The sequence below is a fragment of the Canis lupus genome, chromosome 7, assembly GCF_003254725.2.
Source record: "Canis lupus dingo isolate Sandy chromosome 7, ASM325472v2, whole genome shotgun sequence".
Classification (NCBI taxonomy): domain Eukaryota; kingdom Metazoa; phylum Chordata; class Mammalia; order Carnivora; family Canidae; genus Canis; species Canis lupus.
In genome coordinates, this window is record NC_064249.1 from 59508433 (window position 1) to 59523274 (window position 14842).

Below are 14842 nucleotides of genomic sequence, written 5' to 3' on the forward strand. Positions count from 1 at the left end.
GATAAAAGTTATATAATAGGAAGGGCTGATAATTTAATGCACAGTGTTTGTCCTTCACTTCTTTATTTGGCATATAAATGGTACATGACAATATTGGGAACTCCAGATCCAGTTAATGTATATGCTGAAAGATAAAGTAAACACAAATATAAAATTCCCAAAGAGAATTTTAAATATATATTCTACATTCAAATTATAGATTAAATATGCCAAAAGTATAATTATAATTAATCTACTGTACATACTTATTTAAATTCCTATATTCTATAAAATAATAATGAAGCTATTTTATTTGAACTTTAATTTTCAACATTAGAGACTCTCATTTATCAGAGTGACTGTTTGGAATAATATAACACACACTTCTACAGAATATCATCTTGACGGTCTATGTTTGTCTGAAAGGTGGCCAATGTTGAATCCATGTATTATGCTGTCACTGCAAATTTTATCCCAAAGCACAACCAAATCATTTGTGTAACAGAACATTTTTTTTCCTACTCTCTTGGAATATCTTTGTGATCTCTGCTACATAACCGTTTTCTCTATTGCTTCTTTAAACTATTTAACAAGCTTGTTTGTAGTGACATGTGGCCTTTAAATCTGTGAGGTCACACTCTCAGGAATAAGGACTAATTGATGTTAATTTTCCTTGCTTCCTTTTTTACTTTTCTATTGGTGACCTCTATAAGTTTTCCAAATTAGCATTGATTGAAGTCATTTCAGGCTAATGTATCTTCTCTCAGCATTACTTTAATGCTCCAAAGAAAGTAATTGAAAAAATATCCTCATAATAAGAAAAATGTGGTGTAAGAATTCAAATACTTCTTCAAATAGTTCTGCTTTTAGAGAATTTGAGGGGGAGGACTGTGAGGGTAGTAAAGTTCTTATTGTATTTAGGGATATAAGGCATTTGAATGCTTGCAAGTTTCCTGAATGTTTAAAATGTACCTCAAATTCAATAGGCCAAAATAAATTCAACATCTTTTTTCAAAAAATGGCTTTCCTTCCTATATTCAAATTCTCAAAGAATAATAATAATATTGATCAATTTCTCTTCCTTATCTTCTATATCTAATCAGTCCCCAAATTCCTTTATTCCTAGCTCCTCAGTATCTATTTTATAAGCTTTCTGTTTCCAGTGTTTTCGTCTCATTCTAGACATCATCATTTTATCCCATTTAATACAATTGTAAAAATCCTCAAACTTCTTTCTCTCCCTGTTTCAATTTTTCACACTCTGAGCCACACTATACTGTTGTTCAGGTTAACTTTTTTTTTAACATATTTTTTAAAGATTTTATTTATTTATTCATAGAGACACAGAGAGAGAGGCAGAGACACAAGCAGGGACCATACAGAGAGCCAGATGTGGGACTCAATCCCGGGTCTCCAGGATCACGCCCTGGGCTGCAGGAGGCACTAAACCGCTGCGCCACCGGGGCTGCCCTCAAGTTAACCTTTTAAAACATAGAGTTGAAATGTGGATTTGCTGATTTAATTATACTTAACTATCCTCGAACACTATGTGTTCTTCGACACTATGTGTCTTTTAACATTTGCAAAATTGTTGCAAGTTGATGTTTTTGCTAGGAATATTCTTTCCAATATGTGTGCCAGTATGTATTCATAATTCATTTGGCCTTCTCTGGTAAAATTATTTTCCATTCCTGTACATAGCCCCTCAAAGCAATTACCATGATTTCACATATTACTGCTTACATATGTGGTTTTCCACCAGATTTTGAATCTTCCAAGGGGGAAAGACATATTCTTGTTTTTCCAATATAAAATATTGATATTTTGCAGAAGGCAGGGTAAGCCCTTATGTTGAATGAATAAATGAGTGAAGGCAAAAAATTAACTTAAAGCATGGTATCTATTTCTTTATTAAAGAGGAAAATAGAAAGCACTTGTTAGAAGCAAACTGTAGATGATGGTGTTAGGAAATTTGGCAAGACTGGTAAATGTAAAATGCATTACAAGAACTTTACCTGGAACAAGTATTATTATTGCCCAGTGGTAGTGATTGTATTAAATTAGAGTGTGAACTCTATAGTTCAACATACTAAGCCATAGAATTCTGATTCACCCTGTAGCAGTATCAGGGTGTTGGAGAAGAGAAAGGACTTGAGAAATTAAGATACAATATTATATTTGAAAAGAGTCATCATGGTTTTCAGAATGAGAAACAATATCAAGGGTAGGGAAACTTAAGAGGAACTATGATTTTTCAAAGGAGATTTATAGGACATAAAGCCATGAAAAGACATGGAAACATAGGAGATGGTGGCCATAGAGTTATGAGTTATGTTCAGGGTACCACTATGGGAGTAGACTCTTAAAGAAGCAGATGAACTGAGGTTGAGCTACTTTGAGGTTCCAGGACTAGAAGAATTTTGCATTTTACTTCTATTTAAATTGTCTAGCTGGTTTGCTGAATCAAGGTGCCAAGGTAGACTATGCCCTTGGTCCATAAAATCCAAGAGCTGAAATGTTGGGACCTTCTATTAGATAGTGATCAATTTATTTAGACACTATGAGCCTTGAAAGAGAAGGCTAGTTCTCTAGAATGCCCCATTTATAAATTTGCAGCATTCCTCCAAAAGTCTGTTTCCTCTCTTAGTTTTATATTCATTTTTCTATAAGTAATATGAATTACTGTATGATAAAAAGAAATGAAGAAGGATAATCACACCACCATTAAGTGCATTGTTTCTTAAAAACTGCCATATTTACTCATGGATTTTTTTGTTTTGCTTTTATTGAATATTCAGTGACATTTTCAGTAGTTAAAAAATTCTTAAAAACTTAAAATATTATTTCGGCAGACCAATAATTTAATTACGAAAATAAACATCACTATCGGTGAACATTTATATATATGTGTGTGTGTATATATATATATATATACATATATCATATACAATGAAATACGATGATACACAAAGGCAGCATTTTTGTCTGTTTTACTGGAAAATCCAATGCATGTGTGTGAACATACATACACAAAGTCATTTCTGACTTAATGAGAGCAATAAGAGAAATGGCAGCCTTTGCTTTAGTATTTTAAAAAATTTTAGTTAATGCACAAATGACCTAAGGGGAGAAAAAATTGGAAACAGAAGATGAAACTATAAAGTATAAAGAACTAAATTTAAATAACTAGAAAAATTAATTTAAACATACCTCTCCTTTAAATAAATAAAGCTTGAAGTTATAACCAAACAAGGTTCATATACCTGAAAGTGTATTTTACATGCCAAATTTCTAATATTTTATTATATTAAATACTACTATCCTGCTGAATTGCTTCCTATATTCACCTTAGTTTTTTTTTTTAAAGATCATGAGTCTCATTTTTTTAAAGGATTTTATTTATTTATTCATGAGAGATACACAGAGAGAGAGAGAGAGAGAGAGTGAGAGAGAGAGGCAGAGACCCAGGCAGAGGGAGAAGCAGGCTCCATGCAGGGAGCCCGACATGGGACTCGATCCCAGGTCTCCAGGATCACACCCTGGGCTGTAGGCTGTGCTAAACCGCTGAGCCACCAGGGCTGCCCATCACCTTAGTTTTTATATAAAAACAATTTTACTTCTGGGGCACCTGTGTAGCTCATTTGGTTAAGTGTCTGTCTTTGGATTAGGTCATGCTCCCTAAGTCCAGAGATGAAGCCCTGTAAGGGGTTCCCTGCTCAATGGGAAGTTTGTTTCTCCTTCTCCTTCTGCTCCTCTCCCCATTCATGTTTTTTCTCTCGCTTTCTCTCACTTGCTCTCCATCAAATTAATAAATAAAAATCTTTAAAAAAATAATTTGTGCTTCTAACATATTATAAGAAAAAATGTAATTTATAGCTATATTATTTATAACGATAACTCATTGTAGAGTGACTAATCTTTTTATAAAATCACATATTTCAAATTATTGAAGAAAGTAAAGCTAAATTTCAAGGAAGTTTATAATTTTCCCCCCAAAAAAACCTCTCGGTTAAATGTCATCTCTGTCTTTCTCATGATTTTGAAGCATTTACATATGTACATATACCAAGAATGTATAGTGAGAGGGGTTTTGACTTATTAGGGCCTATCATGAAAAGCAATATGCACATACATGGTAAAAGAATTTCATATCAATAAATGTTTGCATTGAAAAATATGAATGTCTTTTCCATCCCAAATTCAAACTTATACTCAATATGGTATCTAATTTCAAAATTTATTGTATCTCCTAAAGAAAGATATTGATTATTTGTGTATTTTTTGAAACAACCAAGCAAACAAAATTAATTGTAACATAATATACCGATTGTTCTGATAGTACTGTCCTACTCAAAAATATATCATCTTTCACATTACACAAGAACACCTTTCAAGTTACACAAATTCACCTCATTCTACCAGTGGCTACATATTATTTTTAGCATAAATGTGCCATAGTGTATTTGTTCTCTATTGATGGACTCTTATTTTGAATGTTAGATCCTGGCCATAAAATATTCCAGACATAGCTTCTTGTTTCTTTATCTTTGATTACCTTGTCAATTATTTAAGTGCTATTGCTCTGTCAAATTAATAATTTAGGTTTCTCATATATTTTTGAGTCAAATATATGTGTGTTTATATTCTTAGAAATTCAATCAAACTATATTTTCAAATCTTATACACAACTTTAAATCAAACAGAAATTTCCATGAGCTCTATTTTAATAGTTTATATAGGATTAACTACTCTTTTGCTATCACTTTTTGGAGAAGGCCACATTTATCTCACTGTTTTTACTAGATTCTCAACTGGCTTCTTTTCTTCTGATCTTGCCATTCCTCATTGTTTTCTACACAAGCAGCCAAACTTGAATTTTGTTTAGACCACATTTCTCTACTGCAAGAACTCTCCAATGGTTTCCTATCTCATTTCAAGTAAACCTCAAATCCTTAAAATGATTTAAGAGGTTCCAAAGGACCAGGTGCTTTATTACTTGTCTGGCCTCATTTTCTATATTCCTTACCCTCTGCTCAATTTTAAGCTAGGGATCTCTGCCTTTCCTCAAACATACCAGATGAACTCTTACTTACTTCAGGGAACAGTTCAATTTGCATAAAATACTCTCCCTAAGATTTTGTAACCTATAGCTCATAGGAGAGTCTTCTCTGTGTAAATGGAGGTCTTGGTTCTTGAATTCCCGAGGAAAGATTTACAGGAAGATCCTCAGTGGAATGAAGATAGCCAGAAGCACAGTTTATTAAGGACAATATGTACTCTAAAGATGGAAGAGCCAGCAGGCCCAGAGGTGGCAACCAAAGCAGGGTTAGAAATGTCTTGTCTTTTTATGTTTTCATAGGTGTGGGTCACAAGTAGGGTGGCTTCTGACTGAGGTTGTCTCCAATCTTCCAAAGGATTGCTACTGGCTGGGATTGGAAGAATTTTAGCCCTGCAAGGTCCCTACCAGAATGGTCATGGCCACTAATTTTCTCCCATGTTAAGGGGTGGAGGTGGGGGTGGTAGTTCAAAACCACAATGTAAATATATTTTAATGAAGCTATAGGTTATCCTGGGTCAGAAGTTGGATAAGACAGTGCATGTTCTGCACCTGTGACTCTTGATCAGTCAGCCCTGAAGTGTGGGAAGTCATAAGGCCAAGATGTTAAAAGCCAGTCAGGATGCCATGCCCTCAGATTTCTAATGTGTCACCAGTTTATCATTGCATTTGCCTACAGCTCATGTCTAAATAACTGCCTACTCTATCAATATGTGGCTGGTGTACTCATAAATTTCTTTCAGGATTTTGTTCAATTTTACCTCTTTGAGGTCATGCCTTACCATCCTATCTAAAAATTGCAACGCACTTTCTTACTTTACTGTTCTCTGTAGTACTTATTACTGTCTGATATGTTATACAGTTTAATAATTCATCTTCCTGATTTACTGTCTTTGCATGCTAGTGTAAGTTCCATGACAAGAGAGATTTTGTCTGTTTTGTTACCGGTGTACTCCTGTCATGTATAACAACATCCAGTACATAGTGGTTGCTGAACACTTGTTCCCTAAGTAGATTATGTTTTCTTTCTCATTTCTAACATTGTTTACATTCTCTTTTCTCTTCTATTTTTCATTTTTTCCCCATTTTTCCTGTTTTACTGATCTTTTAAAAATTTGCATCTACTTTAATTTAAATCAAATCTTGTCTGCTTAGCGTGGATTCATATTACTACTTTTGTTTGTTATTTTAAGATGAATGCCTAATTTGTTGATGTTTTTATCTCCTAATAAATTTTCCTCTGGGCAACATCCCACACGGTCTTATTTGCAGAGATTGTATTGTGCTGATTTCTAAATAATTTTTGTTCTAGAAGTGCCTGGATGGCTTAGTTGGTTAAGCATCTTACTTTGGCTCAGGTCATGATCTCAGGTTCTAGGATCAAGCCCCTTATAAAGCTCTTGCTCAGCAGGGAGTCTGCATCTTCATTTCTCCTTCTGCACCTTCCCAAGCTCCTCGTATGTGTGCTCTTTCTCTCTCTCCCTCAAATAAATAAAATCTTCAAAAAATAATAATTCTTGTTCTGATTATCCTTTTTATTATTTAGAAGCATCATTTCCTTTGGCTACTGAGTTTTGTTATTTCCATTTCTTGGCTGGTTGGTAAAATAGTTTACATTTTCCAGATGAAGGCAGTGTTTTGGTGTCCCTATCATTTCTAATTTATTACATAGTAATTGATGAAGGTTTGGAATGTAGGTGAGGTCCAGAGCCGATGACCAAGAAAGAATTCTTGAGACATCTTTGGTGCAAAATGGTGGTTTTATTAAGGCATGGGGACAGAACCCATGGGCAGGAAGACTGGCAGTCCTGGGCCTGAGAAGGGTGGCATATTATATACTTGTAGAGCTGGGGGAGGAAAGCAAAAAGGGAGATTCAAAAGGATTTTCATATGCTAAGGAGGACCTACAAGATACTGTAGGCCTTGCCATTGTCAAGTTAAAGATTGCTTTTTCCCTCTAGCAAGGCATTAACATTAAGACAACTGGAAACTTCCTGAAGAATATCCCACTCTGGGTGGGGGTCATTTCTGGGATATCAGCTGTGCTTTGGCAGCTAGCCCTGTTCCCTCATCAGTAATCAGATAATATTTTTGAATACTTTTTGATATTTTTTACAATTTTAGGGTTATTTTTAAACTTTCTATGCTATCTTATTAATGAAAAATTTCTTACTGTATCACTATCTCCCTAACTTCATCACTAGCTATCTTATTGACTTCCCTCTTACCCTTTTTCCTGTTATCTTTCTTTGCCATATTTTAAAGTGATTAAAAGAGGTTCAAAAAATTTGAGGAAATAACCAGATTAAATTTATTTCCTCAAGAAGTTATGGGAAAAGACTTTTGGACAGTTCTCCTCTAAACTCTTTAATCAGTTTGGAAGAATAGAATAGGATATGTATGTATACAGCTCTAAATGACCTTTGGATTAAGCCTTCCTCAATTCAGAGTCACAGATCAATATTGTTCTGCAAGTAAAACAAGGACAAAATACAGGATTTATTTTTAAATTTTTTGTATTCAATTTAGAGTACCTATTAAATTTCTAATTTAATTCCCTTTTTTTTTTTGGTGTGTAAACATTTATTGTGCTGTGATGATATGCTGATATAAATGTTGTTGTTTTTTTTTAATGCACCCATTCATTAAAATAGAAATTGGCAATCCTGTGCATCCCCTCAATTGTCCCCCACCCATAAAATCAAAATATATGGAAATCTGGGGTCTATAGGTAAGTCAAGGGTGAAGGGTACTAATAATTACCTAGAAGTTCTGTAACTCAGCTTTTCTTTTACTGACATAAATAAAAGGGTTTCTCTTCATATTTATTCCATGAAGAATTATGACCTTTCCTTGAATTGAAAGCTCATTTTAAATTTTGTGAGCTGATATATCTCACCTGCTTTTCCTATTTTGGAACTATTCTGGTTAAAACATAGGGACAAGAAGGAGTTATAGCAGGAACTTGTTTACTACCCTTCCCCCAAAAGAAAATGGCTAATACTTCCCGCTGTGTGGAATAGAGCTTTCTGCATTCTAACTGGCAATTCACAAAAGAGCTTTCTGTAAACAGGAGCTTAACATTTAACTGCCAACATAAGAAATTTAGAGTAAATTGAATTTTCTATGGCCTCCCAGGTCCATCAATGGAAATCAACAAGCTGAAGAAGCCACACTTAGCTGTTGCTAAGTTACAGTGAATACCCATTGTAATGCACATGGATGTACATTAATTCCAAGTACTGTCATTATGCATTGTGCTAATACAAAGAAGAACAAATAGATTTAAAATGATTTTTAAAAACCATTAAATTAAACAAAGCCATATCCTCTTGCTCCATTTTTCCCTTTGTCTTTAAGTCTTTTTTTTTTTTTATTGTTGTTATTAGAACTTAACAATAAGAGAAGGGAGGAAAATGTACCTTACAGGTAGAAATGTAGCACATGCTATGTTTCTGCCTATAAGACAATAGCATAAAAAGCAGTTGTAAGAGAGAAATAAAATGTGCAGATACAAAATAAAAATGTAGAACATATCTTCAACATTTTCTTGCTGCTCAATGACAACACAATGCTATTACTGAAGCTTACTTAAAATGAAGTTTATTCTGAGGCAGAAATTTACAATTTCTACCTGAAAACCAATAACTGTGGCTCAGCTATACCGAGTTCCTGAACTGAGAAAGAGAGAATTGTTAGTACATCATTCTGAAATAGATAATCCATATGAAGTCTATTCACTTTAAAGGCCCAAATTACCAGTATAAATGCCAGAACTTCCCACAAATCCTGAAAAGATATTTCACTCATATATTTCAAAAAACAATTTTAAAAATGGATTGCTCATTGTGTATGAAGATACTTGATATATGATTTATTAAACAAGTTACCTAAGTTCTTTCTATGAAATATGTTATACTACATATATCCTTTATAACATCAAACAATATATATCTGTATAAATGCCACAGTATAACCAAAACAAATATATAGATAAACTTGATATTAACTCATCATCTCTACTCATTGAGACTCACATTCCTTTCCTCTTGTCTATTTACTAATCTGCTCTGCTGTCCTTGCCATTCCATTCTTAGCATTTTGTACTCTCCATGTTGTATTTTACCTGTATATTTTCCTATGCCATTCATTATCAACAAATATTTCAATACCAAGTGCCAGGTCTATGCCAGGTACTAAATAGCACGGTAGCAAGTAGTATCAGCTTGAGTCTCTGACTTCTAAGCACCTATGGCTTAAATATAATTAAATATATATATGTATATGTATATATGTATAAATATATATACATATATATGTATGTATATATATAAATATACATATACATATATATATGCTGTCCCCAAGATTGTGAATCCAAGAAACCACCAAGGAGCCAACACCAATGCAAGTACATGAGGGTTTATTAACAAGCTCGAGCTTGGGTCCAAGTATACCTGACACAGCGGAGCAGGGACTTGGACCCCGAGGTGAGTTCCAGCTTAGTTTTATGGGCTGGTCTAGGGAATTTCCAGAAGGGGTGGAGGAGTTTCTTAAGCTCTGTTTACATTCTGATATGGGGCTTTCAAGGGCATTAAGCTGTTTTTTTCCTGTAACTGAAGTAAGGTAAAGTTCAGCTCTTATTCGCAAGGGCCTGAGATGGCTGTACTTGTGCTAACGCTGAACTTAAGGTGGAATGGCCTTAATTTTCTCAGCCTATACCTATAATATGTGCTACAGAAGAGAATTGCAGGGTGCCTTGAAACCAGATAACAAAAAAAAAAAAAAAAAAGAAAGAAAGAAAGAAAGAAAGAAAGAAAGAAAGAAAGAAAGAAAAAGAAACCAGATAACTAGAGAATGGAGGTCAAGGAAAGCTGACTTAAGGAAGTAAGAACTGATGGGAGAGCTGTAGGATGAGTTGGTATTCAATCAGGCAAAGTGTGTAGAAGTACAGATTTCCAATCAGAGACATGAGGATATATGACATTATCGGGGAATACAGTCTGTGAGTGAAAGGCCTATATGAAATGAGGCTAATGGGATAAGGACCAGTTAATATAGTGCCTGAGCAACATTTAAGGAAATTGGTATTTATCCTAATAGCTAAGGAAAGATATTAAAGTCTTGTGAGCTGTGGTGGGTAACAGAATTTAAAAGTGGGAAAAAGAATTAACATGGGCACCCTACTTAGGAAGAGATTGCCCCAATCTAATTTAAAGAGGATGACTATTTGCATTAAGGTAGTGATAAGATCCAGGTAAGTGGATGGATTTGGATAGGTTTAGAAAATAACATTAATAAATAATGGTGATGCATAGATTATAGGATATGGAGATGGATATGTTAAGTATCACTCCTATGAGTATGACTTTAACAGGTTTGGGGGTGTAGGGTGACTTTAATTTTCAATACCTTAATTTTGAAGCACCTTTGAAAAATTCAAGTTGAAATTATAAATTCAAATTTTAGGATGGTGATTGTAATGTATGAGTAGATCAATGTTGGTTGAAGAATTGAAGAAACAAGGATATAATTCATTAGAGAAAGAACATGGAATGAAAAAAGAAGAGCACACAGTAATAAAATTTGAATAATCCCAGCATTTAATGACTACGTATAACAGATCATTTTCAAAAGAGAAGCTAAAGATTGACCATAAATGTCAGAAGAAATTCAAAAATATGAGGGGAAAATTTCAAAACAAGAGAATTCAGAAATGTTGAATGTTTCTAGGAGGTCAATTGAAATCAATACAAGAAGATTCTTACCAAATTTAGAGACAAGGAGGTAGTTCATTAATTATCCTAATAAAAAACAGAATTTTAGGCAAATTAGAGAGGGTAGAAAAGTGAATGAGGAGGTAAGCAATGAGGAGTGGAAATACAGGAAATCATTTTGGTATTTTTCTTAGTTTCTTTAATATTTCAATATTCACACTTGCCCTCCAATGGATCCTCGTTAAAGGATTTAAAGTGGATTATGTATACAATGGAATATTACTCAGCCATTAGAAATGACAAATACCCACCATTTGCTTCAAGGTGGATGGAACTGGAGGGTATTATGCTGAGTGAAATAAGTCAATCAGAGAAGGACAAACATTATATGGTCTCATTCATTTGGGGAATATAAATAAGAGTGAAGGGGAAGGGAAGGGAAGGGAAGGGAAGGGAGAAGAAATGGGTGGGAAATATCAGAAAGGGAGACAGAACATGAAGACTCCTAACTCTGGGAAACAAACTAGGGGTAGTGGAAGGGGAGGAGGCTGGGGATGGGGGTGACTGGGTGATGGGCACTGAGGGGGGCACTTGATGGGATGAGCACTGGGTGTTATTCTGTATGTTGGCAAATTGAACACCAATAAAAAATAAATTTATTATTAAATATATATATATTTCAATATTCAGTCTTGAATATGTCTTTGAGAATATTATTTTAGTTTTTATCATATAATGAAAAAATATGCATGCTACTCTGTAATTCAGAGGTGATATTTTGTGTCTTCCCCTCAAAAGTGCCACAGGATGCCTGGGTGGCTCAGCGGTTGAGCTTCTGCCTTTGAGTCAGAGCATGATCCTGGAATCTGGGATTGAGTCCCACATTGGGCTCCTGTAGAGAGCCTGCTTCTCCCTCTGCCTGTTTCTCTGCCTCTTTATCCCTCTGTCTGACATGAATAAATAAATAAAATCTTTAAAAAAAAAAAAAAGTAATGCCACAGAATGTAACCATTGCTATACTTGGGGATACTTCATAGATCTTACTAACTTGAACAAAAGGACAAGAGTCAGAGTTGGAATTTATCAAGTATCTCTCCTTAATTTTTTGGAGTCTTTATCTTTGTGTGCCTGCCTGTTTGTTATATGCTTGATTCTGCCCCTGTAAAGAAGTTCAGGTTTAAAAATTACACATTTTTTATTGACTTATGATTTTAGCTCTCCCCAGATTTCATGTGCTTTACACTAACTTGACGGCCTTCTAGATGCAAAGGGAAAATTAAATCAAATATTCCTTTTTCTATCATTATTTGCCCCCCCCCTTAGTATTTTCCACCTTGCCCCACTAAGTGGAGAACACTAAATAGAGAATGTGAAACGTACATAGTCACTGGACTACATTTGAAAAATCATTCACTAACTTATTTTTAAAATTAAAGTGTCTTTAAAATTGGAACAGACTGGCTACCCGCAAAAAAATGTAGTCAGAAAAAAAAAAGAAAAAAAAAAACTCCCAACAAACAGAAGTTCAGAGCCAGATGGCTTCACAAGTGAATTCTACCAAACATTTAAAGAGCATGTATTCTTTTCAATCTATTCCAAAAAATAGAAAAGGAAGGAAACTTCCAAATTCATTCTATGAGCTAGCATTACCTTGATACCAAAACCAGATAAAAACCCCACAAAAGGGCCCTCGCACATGGCGTTGCTGCAGCCACCCCGCCCCGGCCCCCGCCCGCCGTGACCTTGCTGCCCGCAGCCATGTCACCCACCCTGCTCGCCCTATTTAATGTCTCTGACAAAACCGGCCTGGTGGAATTTGCCAGAAGCCTCACTTCTGTTGGTTTGAATCTCATCGCTTCTGGAGGGACAGCAAAAGCTCTCCGGGATGCTGGGCTGGCAGTCAGAGATGTCTCTGAGCTCACAGGATTACCTGAAATGTTAGGGGGGTGGAGGGCATGTGAAAACCTTGCATCCTGCAGTCCATGATGGAATCTTGGCTTGTAATATCCCAGAAGATAATGCTGACATGGCCACACTTGATTTTAGTCTTATAAGAGTTGTTGTCTGATCTGTATCCCTTTGTGAAGACCGTGGCTTCTCCAGATGTAACTGTTGAGAAGGCTGTTGAACAGATTGGTATTGGTGGAGTAACCCTATTGAGAGCACCAACCAAAAACCATGCTTGAGTGACAGTAGTATGTGAACCCGAGGACTATGTGGCCCTGTCCAAGAGATGCAGAGCTCCAACAGTAAAGACACCTCCTTGGAGACCAGATGCCAGTTAGCCTTGAAGGCTTTCACTCATATGGCACAATATGGTGAAACAATTTCAGATTACTTCAGGAGACAGTATAGTAAAGGAATATCACAAATGCCCTTGAGGTATGGAATGAACCCTCATCAAACTCCTGCCCAGTTATACACACTGAAGCCCAAGCTTCCCATCACAGTTCTAAATGGGGCCCCGGGATTTATAAACTTGTGTGATGCTTTGAGTGCCTGGCAGCTGGTGAAGGAACTCAAAGAAGCTTTAGGCATTCCAGCCTCTGCCTCTTTCAAACATGTCAGCCCAGCAGGTGCTGCTGTTGGAATTCCACTCCGTGAAGATGAGGCCAAAGTCTGCATGGTCTATGATCTGTATAAAACCCTTACACTCTTGCATATGCAAGAGCAAGAGGGGCTGATGGGATGTCTTCATTTGGTGACTTTATTGCATTATCTGATGTTTGTGATGTCCCTTCTGTCAAAATTATCTCGAGAGGTAACTGATGGTATTGTTGCCCCAGGCTATGAAGATGAAGCTTTGGAAATACTTTCTAAAAAGAAAAAATGGGAACTACTGTGTTCTTCAGATCAATCAGTCTTACATCCAGATGAAAACGAACTTCGAACTCTCTGGTCTTCGTTTAAGTCAGAAGAGAAATAATGATGTTATTGACAGGTCATTATTTAGCAATGTTGTGACCAAGAATAAAGATTTGCCAGAGTCTGCACTCAGAGTCCTCATTGTAGCCACCATTGCTGTGAATTACACGCAGTCTAACTCTGTGTGCTATGCCAAGAATGGCCAGGTTATTGGCACTGGAGCAAGACAGCAATCTCGAATCCACTGCACATGCCTTGCAGGGGAAAAGGCAAACTGTTGGTGGCTTAGACATCATCCACAAGTGCTTTCAATGAATTTTAAGACTGGAGTGAAGAGAGCAGAAATCTCCAATGCCATTGATCAGTATGTTACTGGAACGATTAGCGAGGATGAAGATTTGATAAAGTGGAAGGCATTGTTTGAGGAAGTCTCTCAATTATTAACCGAAACAGAGAAGAAGGAATGGGTCGACAAACTTAGTGAAGTTTCTATCAGCTCTGATGCCTTCTTTCCTTTCAGGGATAATGTAGACAGAGCTAAAAGGAGTGGTGTGGCCTACATTGCTGCTCCTTCTGGTTCTGCTGCTGACAAAATTGTGATTGAGGCTTGCGATGAACTGGGAATAATCCTTGCTCATACAAACCTTTGGCTCTTTCATCACTGATTTCATTGCATTGCAGTATTTTATGGTTTGCTTATGTGTAGGTGAAAAATCACATGTGACATTTGACAATATCTTTAAAAAAAATAAAACATTAAGCCTTAAAAACCCCACAAAAAAGATAACTACAGGCCAATATTTCTCATGAATATAGATGCAAAAGTCCTTAAAAGTATTAGCAAACCAAATCCAGTTATACATTTTAAAAAATCATTCACCATGATCAAGTAGGATTTAGTCTTTGGTTTTAAGTGTGGTTCAAAATTCACTAATCAATCAACATGATGCATCACATCAATAAGAGAAAGGGCAAGAATCATATGGTCATCTCAATAGACATAGAAAAAACATTTGCCAAAGTATAACATCTATTCATGATAAAAAAAAAACAGGCAACATATCTCAACATAATAAAGTTCACATATGAAAAATCCACAGCTAACATCATCCTTAATGGGGAAATCCTGGGAGCTTTTCCCTTAAGGTGGGAGCAAGACAAGGATGTCCACTCTCACCACTTTTATTCAACATAGTACTGGAAGTCCTAGTCACAGCAATCAGAC

At 35.7% G+C, this 14842-nt stretch overlaps 1 pseudogene; it reads left to right on the forward strand.

The window, feature by feature from the left end:
- The first annotated feature begins 12510 nt into the window (after positions 1-12510).
- LOC112648257 (bifunctional purine biosynthesis protein ATIC-like) lies at positions 12511-14321 on the forward strand (annotated as a pseudogene).
- Positions 14322-14842: the final 521 nt, after the last annotated feature.